Source organism: Misgurnus anguillicaudatus, chromosome 21 (genome assembly GCF_027580225.2).
Source record: "Misgurnus anguillicaudatus chromosome 21, ASM2758022v2, whole genome shotgun sequence".
NCBI classification, from domain to species: Eukaryota; Metazoa; Chordata; class Actinopteri; order Cypriniformes; family Cobitidae; genus Misgurnus; species Misgurnus anguillicaudatus.
This window is the reverse complement of record NC_073357.2, coordinates 15460001-15472500: the sequence shown is the minus strand read 5'-3', so window position 1 is coordinate 15472500 and position 12500 is coordinate 15460001. Positions and strand designations below refer to the sequence as shown.

The following is a 12500-nucleotide window of genomic DNA, read 5'->3' as shown; positions in this document are numbered from 1 at the left end:
TTAACCGAATGCATTGGAAATGAATTAACGAGCTACCAATCGCCGATTAAATGACCTGAAATTCCCTGGAAATACTTCAAAAACGTCATCAGACACTCTAGCTCACGTCTTAAGACCATAGAGATGTTGTTACAATAGTGTGGAGTTAAAATTCGATGTGTAAATATGCTTTAGAAGTGTAAAGATGTTAATGATCAATGTCATCATATGGAACAGACTGAATGTTGATAAACACCACACAATTAATGTTCTGCTTTGTTTTTATAGATTCTCAAGGGAAGATCTACAACAACGGCCAGGGAGGGCACCGTGCAGTACGTCACCATCGTGCTGAATGAGTGGGGTCAGTTCTTGACCACAGTGGTGCTGTCCGGGTCCAAGAGGTGTTACGTACGCATGGCCAGAGGTCTGGTCGCCCGCTTTTGCCGGGGCAACGCTCCTGCTCCAAAGGGTGTGTATGTGGATAACAACTGTGGTCGGTGAGTTCAATAGCAGTTGAAACCTATGATGAAATGGATAATTAAACATCTAACACACCAACACAAAATTTCATAATATCATTTTCAGTGACAATGGATTCAGAGCAGCTCAGAAGAGCAAGTTTGGCTGCATGACGTACGCTCAGGCGGCGCAGGTGACCGAGGACAGTCGCCTCCTCTACCTCCTCCTCCAAGATGCTGAAGAACTGAGCACCAGCCAAACAGCTCACCTCAGCCAGGTCACGGCTTCTTTGAAGGGACAGTATAAGAGGATTGCAGAGTTCGAGACGTCCCCATCCTCGGCGGTCTTGCCATTTCACTGCCCAACTTAAATACCAAGTCCATCTCATCTTTCACTGCCAGGGAGGAGAAAAATACTACGGGGCGACGGTACTGCCGAAGGGGATGCCTCACCCGAAAGTGCTGTCGGATGCACCGTTCTCGGAAGCTCCTGTGCTGCCAACATCCCTCACAACACCAGACCGGCCTCAGGTCCAGTACCAGCATGTTCATCATGAGGCTGGATGGGCGTGGTGAGAAGCGGAGGTAAGTTGTCATAAGCACTTTGTTTCACCTGTTGGCTGTGGAAAGCAAATCGCACACATCATAATAATATTGTGGGGGGGGGATATATCACCCATCCATCCGTAGGCCCAAATGGTAGAAACCAACGGCAAACATTTATGCCTAAGATGGGAGGTGTCTATCAACATTGAATGAAGTTTGCTTAAACTTTAACATTGTAGTGAGTGAGTGAGACCATTAACCACTTGCATTGAGTGAAAACAAATAAGATCAGTTTCAGATTCTTTGTGCATGTGGCATTTCATATACAGTTTGCTTTGAGAGAATGAGAATACAAATGTATGACATCCTAAAAGTGTGATCTCTGAAAATCAAATGGTCTCGGTGGGAAGTCAACTGTGAATCGTAGAGAGTTGTTTTCCCGAGCCTTCATGGTGATCTCATGCTGTGCTCTTTGGGGAGGAGCTATCTTTATTTAGGAAATTACAATACTCCTTACAATACTCATTACATGTTTATTTTATATTTCCAGATTATTTTTGAAGAGCCATAGCCTGTGCCTGCTGTGAACCGGCCCGTTCAGCCCATGGCATCATCCTCCTCCACTCGGCCAAGGCCTGCTGCGTCCACCCACCTCCAGCCAAAGCCTGCTGCGCCCACCTATGATCACCCCCTATGTCGACAGCACCCATACTGCTGGTTCTCCCCGCACAGCCACAGGCTCCCTCCATCCTGTTTCATGGGCCATCGTGCAGCCCGGAGCTTTGTACCTCCAGCACCAACAGTCAAGGGATTCATGCCTAACAAGTCTTTGCAGTCATGTGGGGCTTGCCACGTGCCTAATTGTGTTGGACATTGGAAGAGGTACACACCTTTCAAGGAAAAAGTGTCTGTAAGCACTCAGAAGATATTTTCCTACTGTCCATCCACTAGGAAATCCACCACCTCTGGGTTTGACAATGTGCTGTACGAGTTGGAAAAGAGGAGAACTGTGTAAATAACTTACCTGGGTGATGCCACTTCTCCTGTGCCATCTGTAGGAGAGAGAAAGAGGCTTGTTTGTTGTTTTAAAGTGCTTCAGCAAGTACAATCTATTGATTTATATAGTTCAAAAGTAAACAAAATGCACTTTGCAGTTTTACTTAAGAATATTCTTGTGTTTGTTTTTTATTATTATTTATGTTGCTGTTTTAGTGCACTTTATAGTATCTTTATTTATACAAACATGTTCTGGCCTATGTTCAATGTCAAGGCCAATCTAACCTCATTAATTTTAACCTTAATCAGTTTACATACCCTTTAATGGTTGTTCATGTTCAGATAATCTGTGTTTTTGTCATGCGTGTTGTTTGTCTTTGTCAGCTTCATGACTTTGTGATGTTTGTATGTCTTTGTCTGTTTTTGTCATGCGTGTTGTTTGTCTTTGTCAGCTTCATGACTTTGTGATGTTTGTATGTCTTTGTCTGTTTCATGTTTAACAAAAGTTTGCCAAAGAAAACACACAAAAAAATTTAAGAGACAGGAATGGCTTGAGCCTTTATTTGTTGATTGGTGACCTGAGTCTTTGGATAATCCTGTACTTTATTGGGCTTTTGCCTGTACAAACCAATTGTTTATTTTTATCTTAAGTACAAGTTTGTGTTTTTAACTTAAGTGTTTTTGGTTATTATTAATGTTATTTATGTGTGCGTGTCCTTGTGATTTTTGTATGTCAGCTCCATGTTTAATTAATGTTTGCAAATGGTAGTAAATGTTTGTCTCTCGTCTTGTCTCGTGTTCTCGCTCGTAGATCTGTACCTTGTTGTGGTGAGAGAGCTTTAAACTAAACAGATCTTGTTTACTTGTGTTTTCATGCATTGCTTTTTAAATGAAACACATTCTGGGTGAAAAATAAAAGTTGTAAAGGTATTTAAAGTGTGTTGGAGTCTCTGTCCTGTATGCTTGGGTTTCAGAAGGGGTGGGATAGTGTAAAATAAAACGCATCAAAGCAATTAGAAGTCTTCCAGACAAAGAGAGTGCACTGATACATTACAACCTTTCTTAATTCAGTCCAAAAAATATAAAACCCTTTTTTACTTAACTATATGAATCTCATCAGCTACATCAACTTAAACTATGAAAATAATAAATAAAACATTCAACAGATTAGTGGATTTTAATAAACTAGACCTGTACATTTACAATCTCTGTAAATAACACTTCAGTACGTTGACCAGCAGATGGCGCCATCCGCTTTGATCACTTTCGATCGATCCCAGGGTTGAGCAATATGTACTTGCAGGGGTCATGAGCCATTCCCAGGCGGTCTCCCATCCAAGTACTAACCAGGCCCGACCCTGCTTGGCTTCCGAGATCAGACGAGAGCGGGCGTGCTCAGGGTGGTGTGGCCGTAAGCGAGCGCTGACTCGATTCGAGAGCCACTTCAAGACTAATGTGGCAACGCCATGCCATCGGCGAACGCTTACAGAAAGGATGCATTTCTGGAAAAAAATTATATGAATAAATAATTAAATAATTAATTAAATAAAGAATTAAAAGCTTACAGCACCTGGTATTCCCAGGCGGTCTCCCATCCAAGTACTAACCAGGCCCGACCCTGCTTGGCTTCCGAGATCAGACGAGAGCGGGCGTGCTCAGGGTGGTGTGGCCGTAAGCGAGCGCTGACTCGATTCGAGAGCCACTTCAAGACTAATGTGGCAACGCCATGCCATCGGCGAACGCTTACAGAAAGGATGCATTTCTGGTAAAAAATTATATGAATAAATAATTAAATAATTAATTAAATAAAGAATTAAATGCTTACAGCACCTGGTATTCCCAGGCGGTCTCCCATCCAAGTACTAACCAGGCCCGACCCTGCTTGGCTTCCGAGATCAGACGAGAGCGGGCGTGCTCAGGGTGGTGTGGCCGTAAGCGAGCGCTGATTCGATTCGAGAGCCACTTCAAGACAAATGTGGCAACGCCATGCCATCGGCGAACGCTTACAGAAAGGATGCATTTTGGAAAAAAATTATATGAATAAATAATTAAATAATTAATTAAATGCTTACAGCACCTGGGATTCCCAGGCGGTCTCCCATCCAAGTACTAACCAGGCCCGACCCTGCTTGGCTTCCGAGATCAGACAAGAGCGGGCGTGCTCAGGGTGGTGTGGCCGTAAGCGAGCGCTGACTCGATTCGAGAGCCACTTCAAGACTAATGTGGCAACACCATGCCATCGGCGAACGCTTACAGAAAGGATGCATTTCTGGAAAAAATTATATGAATAAATAATTAATTAAATGCTTACAGCACCTGGTATTCCCAGGCGGTCTCCCATACAAGTACTAACGAGGCCCGACCCTGTTTGGCTTCCGAGATCAGACGAGAGCGGGTGTGCTCAGGGTGGTGTGGCCGTAAGCGAGCGCTGACTCGATTCGAGTGCCACTTCAAGACTAATGTGGCAACGCCATGCCATCGGCGAACGCTTACAGAAAGGATGCATTTCTGGAAAAAAATTATATGAATAAATAATTAAATAAATAATTAAATAAAGAATTAAATGCTTACAGCACCTGGTATTCCCAGGCGGTCTCCCATCCAAGTACTAACCAGGCCCGACCCTGCTTGGCTTCCGAGATCAGACGAGAGCGGGCGTGCTCAGGACGGTGTGGCCGTAAGCGAGCGCTCACTCGATTCGAGAGCCACTTCAAGACTAATGTGGCAACGCCATGCCATCGGCGAACGCTTACAGAAAGGATGCATTTCTGGTAAAAAATTATATGAATAAATAATTAAATAATTAATTAAATAAAGAATTAAATGCTTACAGCACCTGGTATTCCCAGGCGGTCTCCCATCCAAGTACTAACCAGGCCCGACCCTGCTTGGCTTCCGAGATCAGACGAGAGCGGGCGTGCTCAGGGTGGTGTGGCCGTAAGCGAGCGCTGACTCGATTCGAGAGCCACTTCAAGACTAATGTGGCAACGCCATGCCATCGGCGAACGCTTACAGAAAGGATGCATTTCTGGAAAAAAATTATATGAATAAATAATTAAATAATTAATTAAATAAAGAATTAAATGCTTACAGCACCTGGTATTCCCAGGCGGTCTCCCATCCAAGTACTAACCAGGCCCGACCCTGCTTGGCTTTCGAGATCAGACGAGAGCGGGCGTGCTCAGGGTGGTGTGGCCGTAAGCGAGCGCTGACCCGATTCGAGAGCCACTTCAAGACTAATGTGGCAACGCCATGCCATCGGCGAACGCTTACAGAAAGGATGCATTTCTGGAAAAAAATTATATGAATATATAATTAAAGAAATGCTTACAGCACCTGGTATTCCCAGGCGGTCTCCCATCCAAGTACTAACCAGGCCCGACCCTGCTTGGCTTCCGAGATCAGACGAGAGCGGGCGTGCTCAGGACGGTGTGGCCGTAAGCGAGCGCTGACTCGATTCGAGAGCCACTTCAAGACTAATGTGGCAACGCCATGCCATCGGCGAACGCTTACAGAAAGGATGCATTTCTGGAAAAAAATTATATGAATAAATAATTAAATAATTAATTAAATAAAGAATTAAATGCTTACAGCACCTGGTATTCCCAGGCGGTCTCCCATCCAAGTACTAACCAGGCCCGACCCTGCTTGGCTTCCGAGATCAGACGAGAGCGGGCGTGCTCAGGGTGGTGTGGCCGTAAGCGAGCGCTGACTCGATTCGAGAGCCACTTCAAGACTAATGTGGCAACGCCATGCCATCGGCGAACGCTTACAGAAAGGATGCATTTCTGGAAAAAAATTATATGAACAAATAATTCAATAATTAATTAAATGCTTACAGCACCTGGTATACCCAGGCGGTCTCCCATCCAAGTACTAACCAGGCCCGACCCTGCTTAGCTTCCGAGATCAGACGAGAGCGGGCGTGCTCAGGGTGGTGTGGCCGTAAGCGAGCGCTGACTCGATTCGAGAGCCACTTCAAGACTAATGTGGCAACGCCATGCCATCGGCGAACGCTGACAGAAAGGATGCATTTCTGGAAAAAAATTATATGAATAAATAATTAAATAATTAATTAAATAAAGAATTAAATGCTTACAGCAACTGGTATTCCCAGGCGGTCTCCCATCCAAGTACTAACCAGGCCCAACCCTGCTTGGCTTCCGAGATCAGACGAGAGCGGGCGTGCTCAGGACGGTGTGGCCGTAAGCGAGCGCTGACTCGATTCGAGAGCCACTTCAAGACTAATGTGGCAACGCCATGCCATCGGCGAACGCTTACAGAAAGGATGCATTTCTGGAAAAAAATTATATGAATAAATAATTAAATAATTAATTAAATAAAGAATTAAATGCTTACAGCACCTGGTATTCCCAGGCGGTCTCCCATCCAAGTACTAACCAGGCCCGACCCTGCTTGGCTTCCGAGATCAGACGAGAGCGGGCGTGCTCAGGGTGGTGTGGCCGTAAGCGAGCGCTGACTCGATTCGAGAGCCACTTCAAGACTAATGTGGCAACGCCATGCCATCGGCGAACGCTTACAGAAAGGATGCATTTCTGGAAAAAAATTATATGAATAAATAATTAAATAATTAATTAAATAAAGAATTAAAAGCTTACAGCACCTGGTATTCCCAGGCGGTCTCCCATCCAAGTACTAACCAGGCCCGACCCTGCTTGGCTTCCGAGATCAGACGAGAGCGGGCGTGCTCAGGGTGGTGTGGCCGTAAGCGAGCGCTGACTCGATTCGAGAGCCACTTCAAGACTAATGTGGCAACGCCATGCCATCGGCGAACGCTTACAGAAAGGATGCATTTCTGGTAAAAAATTATATGAATAAATAATTAAATAATTAATTAAATAAAGAATTAAATGCTTACAGCACCTGGTATTCCCAGGCGGTCTCCCATCCAAGTACTAACCAGGCCCGACCCTGCTTGGCTTCCGAGATCAGACGAGAGCGGGCGTGCTCAGGGTGGTGTGGCCGTAAGCGAGCGCTGATTCGATTCGAGAGCCACTTCAAGACAAATGTGGCAACGCCATGCCATCGGCGAACGCTTACAGAAAGGATGCATTTTGGAAAAAAATTATATGAATAAATAATTAAATAATTAATTAAATGCTTACAGCACCTGGGATTCCCAGGCGGTCTCCCATCCAAGTACTAACCAGGCCCGACCCTGCTTGGCTTCCGAGATCAGACGAGAGCGGGCGTGCTCAGGGTGGTGTGGCCGTAAGCGAGCGCTGACTCGATTCGAGAGCCACTTCAAGACTAATGTGGCAACACCATGCCATCGGCGAACGCTTACAGAAAGGATGCATTTCTGGAAAAAATTATATGAATAAATAATTAATTAAATGCTTACAGCACCTGGTATTCCCAGGCGGTCTCCCATACAAGTACTAACGAGGCCCGACCCTGCTTGGCTTCCGAGATCAGACGAGAGCGGGCGTGCTCAGGGTGGTGTGGCCGTAAGCGAGCGCTGACTCGATTCGAGTGCCACTTCAAGACTAATGTGGCAACGCCATGCCATCGGCGAACGCTTACAGAAAGGATGCATTTCTGGAAAAAAATTATATGAATAAATAATTAAATAATTAATTAAATAAAGAATTAAATGCTTACAGCACCTGGTATTCCCAGGCGGTCTCCCATCCAAGTACTAACCAGGCCCGACCCTGCTTGGCTTCCGAGATCAGACGAGAGCGGGCGTGCTCAGGACGGTGTGGCCGTAAGCGAGCGCTCACTCGATTCGAGAGCCACTTCAAGACTAATGTGGCAACGCCATGCCATCGGCGAACGCTTACAGAAAGGATGCATTTCTGGTAAAAAATTATATGAATAAATAATTAAATAATTAATTAAATAAAGAATTAAATGCTTACAGCACCTGGTATTCCCAGGCGGTCTCCCATCCAAGTACTAACCAGGCCCGACCCTGCTTGGCTTCCGAGATCAGACGAGAGCGGGCGTGCTCAGGGTGGTGTGGCCGTAAGCGAGCGCTGACTCGATTCGAGAGCCACTTCAAGACTAATGTGGCAACGCCATGCCATCGGCGAACGCTTACAGAAAGGATGCATTTCTGGAAAAAAATTATATGAATAAATAATTAAATAATTAATTAAATAAAGAATTAAATGCTTACAGCACCTGGTATTCCCAGGCGGTCTCCCATCCAAGTACTAACCAGGCCCGACCCTGCTTGGCTTTCGAGATCAGACGAGAGCGGGCGTGCTCAGGGTGGTGTGGCCGTAAGCGAGCGCTGACCCGATTCGAGAGCCACTTCAAGACTAATGTGGCAACGCCATGCCATCGGCGAACGCTTACAGAAAGGATGCATTTCTGGAAAAAAATTATATGAATAAATAATTAAAGAAATGCTTACAGCACCTGGTATTCCCAGGCGGTCTCCCATCCAAGTACTAACCAGGCCCGACCCTGCTTGGCTTCCGAGATCAGACGAGAGCGGGCGTGCTCAGGACGGTGTGGCCGTAAGCGAGCGCTGACTCGATTCGAGAGCCACTTCAAGACTAATGTGGCAACGCCATGCCATCGCCGAACGCTTACAGAAAGGATGCATTTCTGGAAAAAAATTATATGAATAAATAATTAAATAATTAATTAAATAAAGAATTAAATGCTTACAGCACCTGGTATTCCCAGGCGGTCTCCCATCCAAGTACTAACCAGGCCCGACCCTGCTTGGCTTCCGAGATCAGACGAGAGCGGGCGTGCTCAGGGTGGTGTGGCCGTAAGCGAGCGCTGACTCGATTCGAGAGCCACTTCAAGACTAATGTGGCAACGCCATGCCATCGGCGAACGCTTACAGAAAGGATGCATTTCTGGAAAAAAATTATATGAACAAATAATTCAATAATTAATTAAATGCTTACAGCACCTGGTATACCCAGGCGGTCTCCCATCCAAGTACTAACCAGGCCCGACCCTGCTTAGCTTCCGAGATCAGACGAGAGCGGGCGTGCTCAGGGTGGTGTGGCCGTAAGCGAGCGCTGACTCGATTCGAGAGCCACTTCAAGACTAATGTGGCAACGCCATGCCATCGGCGAACGCTGACAGAAAGGATGCATTTCTGGAAAAAAATTATATGAATAAATAATTAAATAATTAATTAAATAAAGAATTAAATGCTTACAGCAACTGGTATTCCCAGGCGGTCTCCCATCCAAGTACTAACCAGGCCCAACCCTGCTTGGCTTCCGAGATCAGACGAGAGCGGGCGTGCTCAGGACGGTGTGGCCGTAAGCGAGCGCTGACTCGATTCGAGAGCCACTTCAAGACTAATGTGGCAACGCCATGCCATCGGCGAACGCTTACAGAAAGGATGCATTTCTGGAAAAAAATTATATGAATAAATAATTAAATAATTAATTAAATAAAGAATTAAATGCTTACAGCACCTGGTATTCCCAGGCGGTCTCCCATCCAAGTACTAACCAGGCCCGACCCTGCTTGGCTTCCGAGATCAGACGAGAGCGGGCGTGCTCAGGGTGGTGTGGCCGTAAGCGAGCGCTGACTCGATTCGAGAGCCACTTCAAGACTAATGTGGCAACGCCATGCCATCGGCGAACGCTTACAGAAAGGATGCATTTCTGGAAAAAAATTATATGAATAAGTAATTAAATAATTAATTAAATAAATAATTAAATGCTTACAGCACCTGGTATTCCCAGGCGGTCTCCCATCCAAGTACTAACCAGGCCCGACCCTGCTTGGCTTCCGAGATCAGACGAGAGCGGGCGTGCTCAGGGTGGTGTGGCCGTAAGCGAGCGCTGACTCGATTCGAGAGTCACTTCAAGACTAATGTGGCAACGCCATGCCATCGGCGAACGCTTACAGAAAGGATGCATTTCTGGAAAAAAATTATATGAATAAATAATTAAATAATTAATTAAATAAAGAATTAAATGCTTACAGCACCTGGTATTCCCAGGCGGTCTCCCATCCAAGTACTAACCAGGCCCGACCCTGCTTGGCTTCCGAGATCAGACGAGAGCGGGCGTGCTCAGGGTGGTGTGGCCGTAAGCGAGCGCTCACTCGATTCGAGAGCCACTTCAAGACTAATGTGGCAACGCCATGCCATCGGCGAACGCTTACAGAAAGGATGCATTTCTGGAAAAAAATTATATGAATAAATAATTAAATAATTAATTAAATAAAGAATTAAATGCTTACAGCACCTGGTATTTCCCAAGCAAGTTCCCCTCCAAGTACCTAAGCGATCGGCAGCCGTCCAATGGTTGAGCAGAGCTGAGCAGAGCTGAGCAGCGATCAGCCAATGGTTGAGCAATGCTGAGCAGAGCTCGGCGCTCAACGGACCAATCATTGAGCGAGGATCGGAAAACGTCATCTAATTTATTCAGGACTAGTAAATATTCACATTTGGATTCGTTGTCATTGAGGACCGATGGACTGTGTTTGTTTACTCGCAGGTACGTTTGTTATAATTATGTGCTAAGTTATAAATGAAACGCGTTATATTTTTTAATAATTTGCCTGATATTTAAGGTTTTACATGATAATATCTCATTAGCGCCGTACTGAGACCACCGATTGACTAGGCTAGCACCACTTGTTTACATCAAAATAGCTAGGTTTGATCTCTGAAATGCGTTTTAAATGCGACCAGACTATTCATTTTACATGTTGAGACCTTGACAAATGTACTACTAATGTGTGGACCCGAAATGTAGAGCTTAAATATGCTTATCTTAAATCATATATACTATATATTAACCGAATGCATTGGAAATGAATTAACGAGCTACCAATCGCCGATTAAATGACCTGAAATTCCCTGGAAATACTTCAAAAACGTCATCAGACACTCTAGCTCACGTCTTAAGACCATAGAGATGTTGTTACAATAGTGTGGAGTTAAAATTCGATGTGTAAATATGCTTTAGAAGTGTAAAGATGTTAATGATCAATGTGATCATATGGAACAGACTGAATGTTGATAAACACCACACAATGAATGCTCTGCTTTGTTTTTATAGATTCTCAAGGGAAGATCTACAACAACGGCCAGGGAGGGCACCGTGCAGTACGTCACCATCGTGCTGAATGAGTGGGGTCAGTTCTTGACCACAGTGGTGCTGTCCGGGTCCAAGAGGTGTTACGTACGCATGGCCAGAGGTCTGGTCGCCCGCTTTTGCCGGGGCAACGCTCCTGCTCCAAAGGGTGTGTATGTGGATAACAACTGTGGTCGGTGAGTTCAATAGCAGTTGAAACCTATGATGAAATGGATAATTAAACATCTAACACACCAACACAAAATTTCATAATATCATTTTCAGTGACAATGGATTCAGAGCAGCTCAGAAGAGCAAGTTTGGCTGCATGACGTACGCTCAGGCGGCGCAGGTGACCGAGGACAGTCGCCTCCTCTACCTCCTCCTCCAAGATGCTGAAGAACTGAGCACCAGCCAAACAGCTCACCTCAGCCAGGTCACGGCTTCTTTGAAGGGACAGTATAAGAGGATTGCAGAGTTCGAGACGTCCCCATCCTCGGCGGTCTTGCCATTTCACTGCCCAACTTAAATACCAAGTCCATCTCATCTTTCACTGCCAGGGAGGAGAAAAATACTACGGGGCGACGGTACTGCCGAAGGGGATGCCTCACCCGAAAGTGCTGTCGGATGCACCGTTCTCGGAAGCTCCTGTGCTGCCAACATCCCTCACAACACCAGACCGGCCTCAGGTCCAGTACCAGCATGTTCATCATGAGGCTGGATGGGCGTGGTGAGAAGCGGAGGTAAGTTGTCATAAGCACTTTGTTTCACCTGTTGGCTGTGGAAAGCAAATCGCACACATCATAACAATATTGTGGGGGGGGGGATATATCACCCATCCATCCGTAGGCCCAAATGGTGGAAACCAACGGCAAACATTTATGCCTAAGATGGGAGGTGTCTATCAACATTGAATGAAGTTTGCTTAAACTTTAACATTGTAGTGAGTGAGTGAGACCATTAACCACTTGCATTGAGTGAAAACAAATAAGATCAGTTTCAGATTCTTTGTGCATGTGGCATTTCATATACAGTTTGCTTTGAGAGAATGAGAATACAAATGTATGACATCCTAAAAGTGTGATCTCTGAAAACCAAATGGTCTCGGTGGGAAGTCAACTGTGAATCGTAGAGAGTTGTTTTCCCGAGCCTTCATGGTGATCTCATGCTGTGCTCTTTGGGGAGGAGCTATCTTTATTTAGGAAATTACAATACTCCTTACAATACTCATTACATGTTTATTTTATATTTCCAGATTATTTTTGAAGAGCCATAGCCTGTGCCTGCTGTGAACCGGTCCGTTCAGCCCATGGCATCATCCTCCTCCACTCGGCCAAGGCCTGCTGCGTCCAACCACCTCCAGCCAAAGCCTGCTGCGCCCACCTATGATCACCCCCTATGTCGACAGCACCCATACTGCTGGTTCTCCCCGCACAGCCACAGGCTCCCTCCATCCTGTTTCATGGGCCATCGTGCAGCCCGGAGC

General features: G+C 45.7%; 22 non-coding genes and 4 pseudogenes across 22 annotated transcripts; all 26 read right to left on the bottom strand.

The window, feature by feature from the left end:
- Nucleotides 1-3540: 3540 nt before the first annotated feature.
- LOC141354681 (5S ribosomal RNA) lies at nucleotides 3541-3659 on the bottom strand. Its single transcript, XR_012361112.1, has one exon. It is a non-coding gene; the product is annotated as a 5S ribosomal RNA (ribosomal RNA).
- Nucleotides 3660-3800: 141 nt separating this feature from the next.
- Nucleotides 3801-3919, bottom strand: LOC141355420 (5S ribosomal RNA). The gene has a single exon (XR_012361851.1). It is a non-coding gene; the product is annotated as a 5S ribosomal RNA (ribosomal RNA).
- A 128-nt stretch (nucleotides 3920-4047) lies between these two features.
- On the bottom strand, nucleotides 4048-4166 carry LOC141358615 (5S ribosomal RNA). Its single transcript, XR_012365112.1, has one exon. It is a non-coding gene; the product is annotated as a 5S ribosomal RNA (ribosomal RNA).
- Nucleotides 4167-4286: 120 nt separating this feature from the next.
- On the bottom strand, nucleotides 4287-4405 carry LOC141354049 (5S ribosomal RNA; annotated as a pseudogene).
- Nucleotides 4406-4546: 141 nt separating this feature from the next.
- On the bottom strand, nucleotides 4547-4665 carry LOC141357709 (5S ribosomal RNA). The gene has a single exon (XR_012364196.1). It is a non-coding gene; the product is annotated as a 5S ribosomal RNA (ribosomal RNA).
- Nucleotides 4666-4806: 141 nt separating this feature from the next.
- LOC141355419 (5S ribosomal RNA) lies at nucleotides 4807-4925 on the bottom strand. The gene has a single exon (XR_012361850.1). It is a non-coding gene; the product is annotated as a 5S ribosomal RNA (ribosomal RNA).
- Nucleotides 4926-5066: 141 nt separating this feature from the next.
- On the bottom strand, nucleotides 5067-5185 carry LOC141357927 (5S ribosomal RNA). The gene has a single exon (XR_012364416.1). It is a non-coding gene; the product is annotated as a 5S ribosomal RNA (ribosomal RNA).
- Nucleotides 5186-5306: 121 nt separating this feature from the next.
- On the bottom strand, nucleotides 5307-5425 carry LOC141357708 (5S ribosomal RNA). Its single transcript, XR_012364195.1, has one exon. It is a non-coding gene; the product is annotated as a 5S ribosomal RNA (ribosomal RNA).
- Nucleotides 5426-5566: 141 nt separating this feature from the next.
- Nucleotides 5567-5685, bottom strand: LOC141355418 (5S ribosomal RNA). The gene has a single exon (XR_012361849.1). It is a non-coding gene; the product is annotated as a 5S ribosomal RNA (ribosomal RNA).
- Nucleotides 5686-5814: 129 nt separating this feature from the next.
- On the bottom strand, nucleotides 5815-5933 carry LOC141357398 (5S ribosomal RNA). The gene has a single exon (XR_012363885.1). It is a non-coding gene; the product is annotated as a 5S ribosomal RNA (ribosomal RNA).
- A 141-nt stretch (nucleotides 5934-6074) lies between these two features.
- On the bottom strand, nucleotides 6075-6193 carry LOC141353846 (5S ribosomal RNA; annotated as a pseudogene).
- Nucleotides 6194-6334: 141 nt separating this feature from the next.
- LOC141355417 (5S ribosomal RNA) lies at nucleotides 6335-6453 on the bottom strand. Its single transcript, XR_012361848.1, has one exon. It is a non-coding gene; the product is annotated as a 5S ribosomal RNA (ribosomal RNA).
- A 141-nt stretch (nucleotides 6454-6594) lies between these two features.
- On the bottom strand, nucleotides 6595-6713 carry LOC141354670 (5S ribosomal RNA). Its single transcript, XR_012361101.1, has one exon. It is a non-coding gene; the product is annotated as a 5S ribosomal RNA (ribosomal RNA).
- A 141-nt stretch (nucleotides 6714-6854) lies between these two features.
- On the bottom strand, nucleotides 6855-6973 carry LOC141355415 (5S ribosomal RNA). Its single transcript, XR_012361846.1, has one exon. It is a non-coding gene; the product is annotated as a 5S ribosomal RNA (ribosomal RNA).
- A 128-nt stretch (nucleotides 6974-7101) lies between these two features.
- LOC141357120 (5S ribosomal RNA) lies at nucleotides 7102-7220 on the bottom strand. Its single transcript, XR_012363599.1, has one exon. It is a non-coding gene; the product is annotated as a 5S ribosomal RNA (ribosomal RNA).
- A 120-nt stretch (nucleotides 7221-7340) lies between these two features.
- On the bottom strand, nucleotides 7341-7459 carry LOC141354066 (5S ribosomal RNA; annotated as a pseudogene).
- Nucleotides 7460-7600: 141 nt separating this feature from the next.
- On the bottom strand, nucleotides 7601-7719 carry LOC141357707 (5S ribosomal RNA). Its single transcript, XR_012364194.1, has one exon. It is a non-coding gene; the product is annotated as a 5S ribosomal RNA (ribosomal RNA).
- A 141-nt stretch (nucleotides 7720-7860) lies between these two features.
- LOC141355414 (5S ribosomal RNA) lies at nucleotides 7861-7979 on the bottom strand. Its single transcript, XR_012361845.1, has one exon. It is a non-coding gene; the product is annotated as a 5S ribosomal RNA (ribosomal RNA).
- Nucleotides 7980-8120: 141 nt separating this feature from the next.
- On the bottom strand, nucleotides 8121-8239 carry LOC141357926 (5S ribosomal RNA). The gene has a single exon (XR_012364415.1). It is a non-coding gene; the product is annotated as a 5S ribosomal RNA (ribosomal RNA).
- Nucleotides 8240-8360: 121 nt separating this feature from the next.
- LOC141357706 (5S ribosomal RNA) lies at nucleotides 8361-8479 on the bottom strand. Its single transcript, XR_012364193.1, has one exon. It is a non-coding gene; the product is annotated as a 5S ribosomal RNA (ribosomal RNA).
- A 141-nt stretch (nucleotides 8480-8620) lies between these two features.
- On the bottom strand, nucleotides 8621-8739 carry LOC141355413 (5S ribosomal RNA). The gene has a single exon (XR_012361844.1). It is a non-coding gene; the product is annotated as a 5S ribosomal RNA (ribosomal RNA).
- A 129-nt stretch (nucleotides 8740-8868) lies between these two features.
- Nucleotides 8869-8987, bottom strand: LOC141357397 (5S ribosomal RNA). The gene has a single exon (XR_012363884.1). It is a non-coding gene; the product is annotated as a 5S ribosomal RNA (ribosomal RNA).
- Nucleotides 8988-9128: 141 nt separating this feature from the next.
- Nucleotides 9129-9247, bottom strand: LOC141353844 (5S ribosomal RNA; annotated as a pseudogene).
- A 141-nt stretch (nucleotides 9248-9388) lies between these two features.
- On the bottom strand, nucleotides 9389-9507 carry LOC141355412 (5S ribosomal RNA). Its single transcript, XR_012361843.1, has one exon. It is a non-coding gene; the product is annotated as a 5S ribosomal RNA (ribosomal RNA).
- Nucleotides 9508-9648: 141 nt separating this feature from the next.
- Nucleotides 9649-9767, bottom strand: LOC141355411 (5S ribosomal RNA). Its single transcript, XR_012361842.1, has one exon. It is a non-coding gene; the product is annotated as a 5S ribosomal RNA (ribosomal RNA).
- Nucleotides 9768-9908: 141 nt separating this feature from the next.
- On the bottom strand, nucleotides 9909-10027 carry LOC129418335 (5S ribosomal RNA). The gene has a single exon (XR_008636110.1). It is a non-coding gene; the product is annotated as a 5S ribosomal RNA (ribosomal RNA).
- Nucleotides 10028-12500: the final 2473 nt, after the last annotated feature.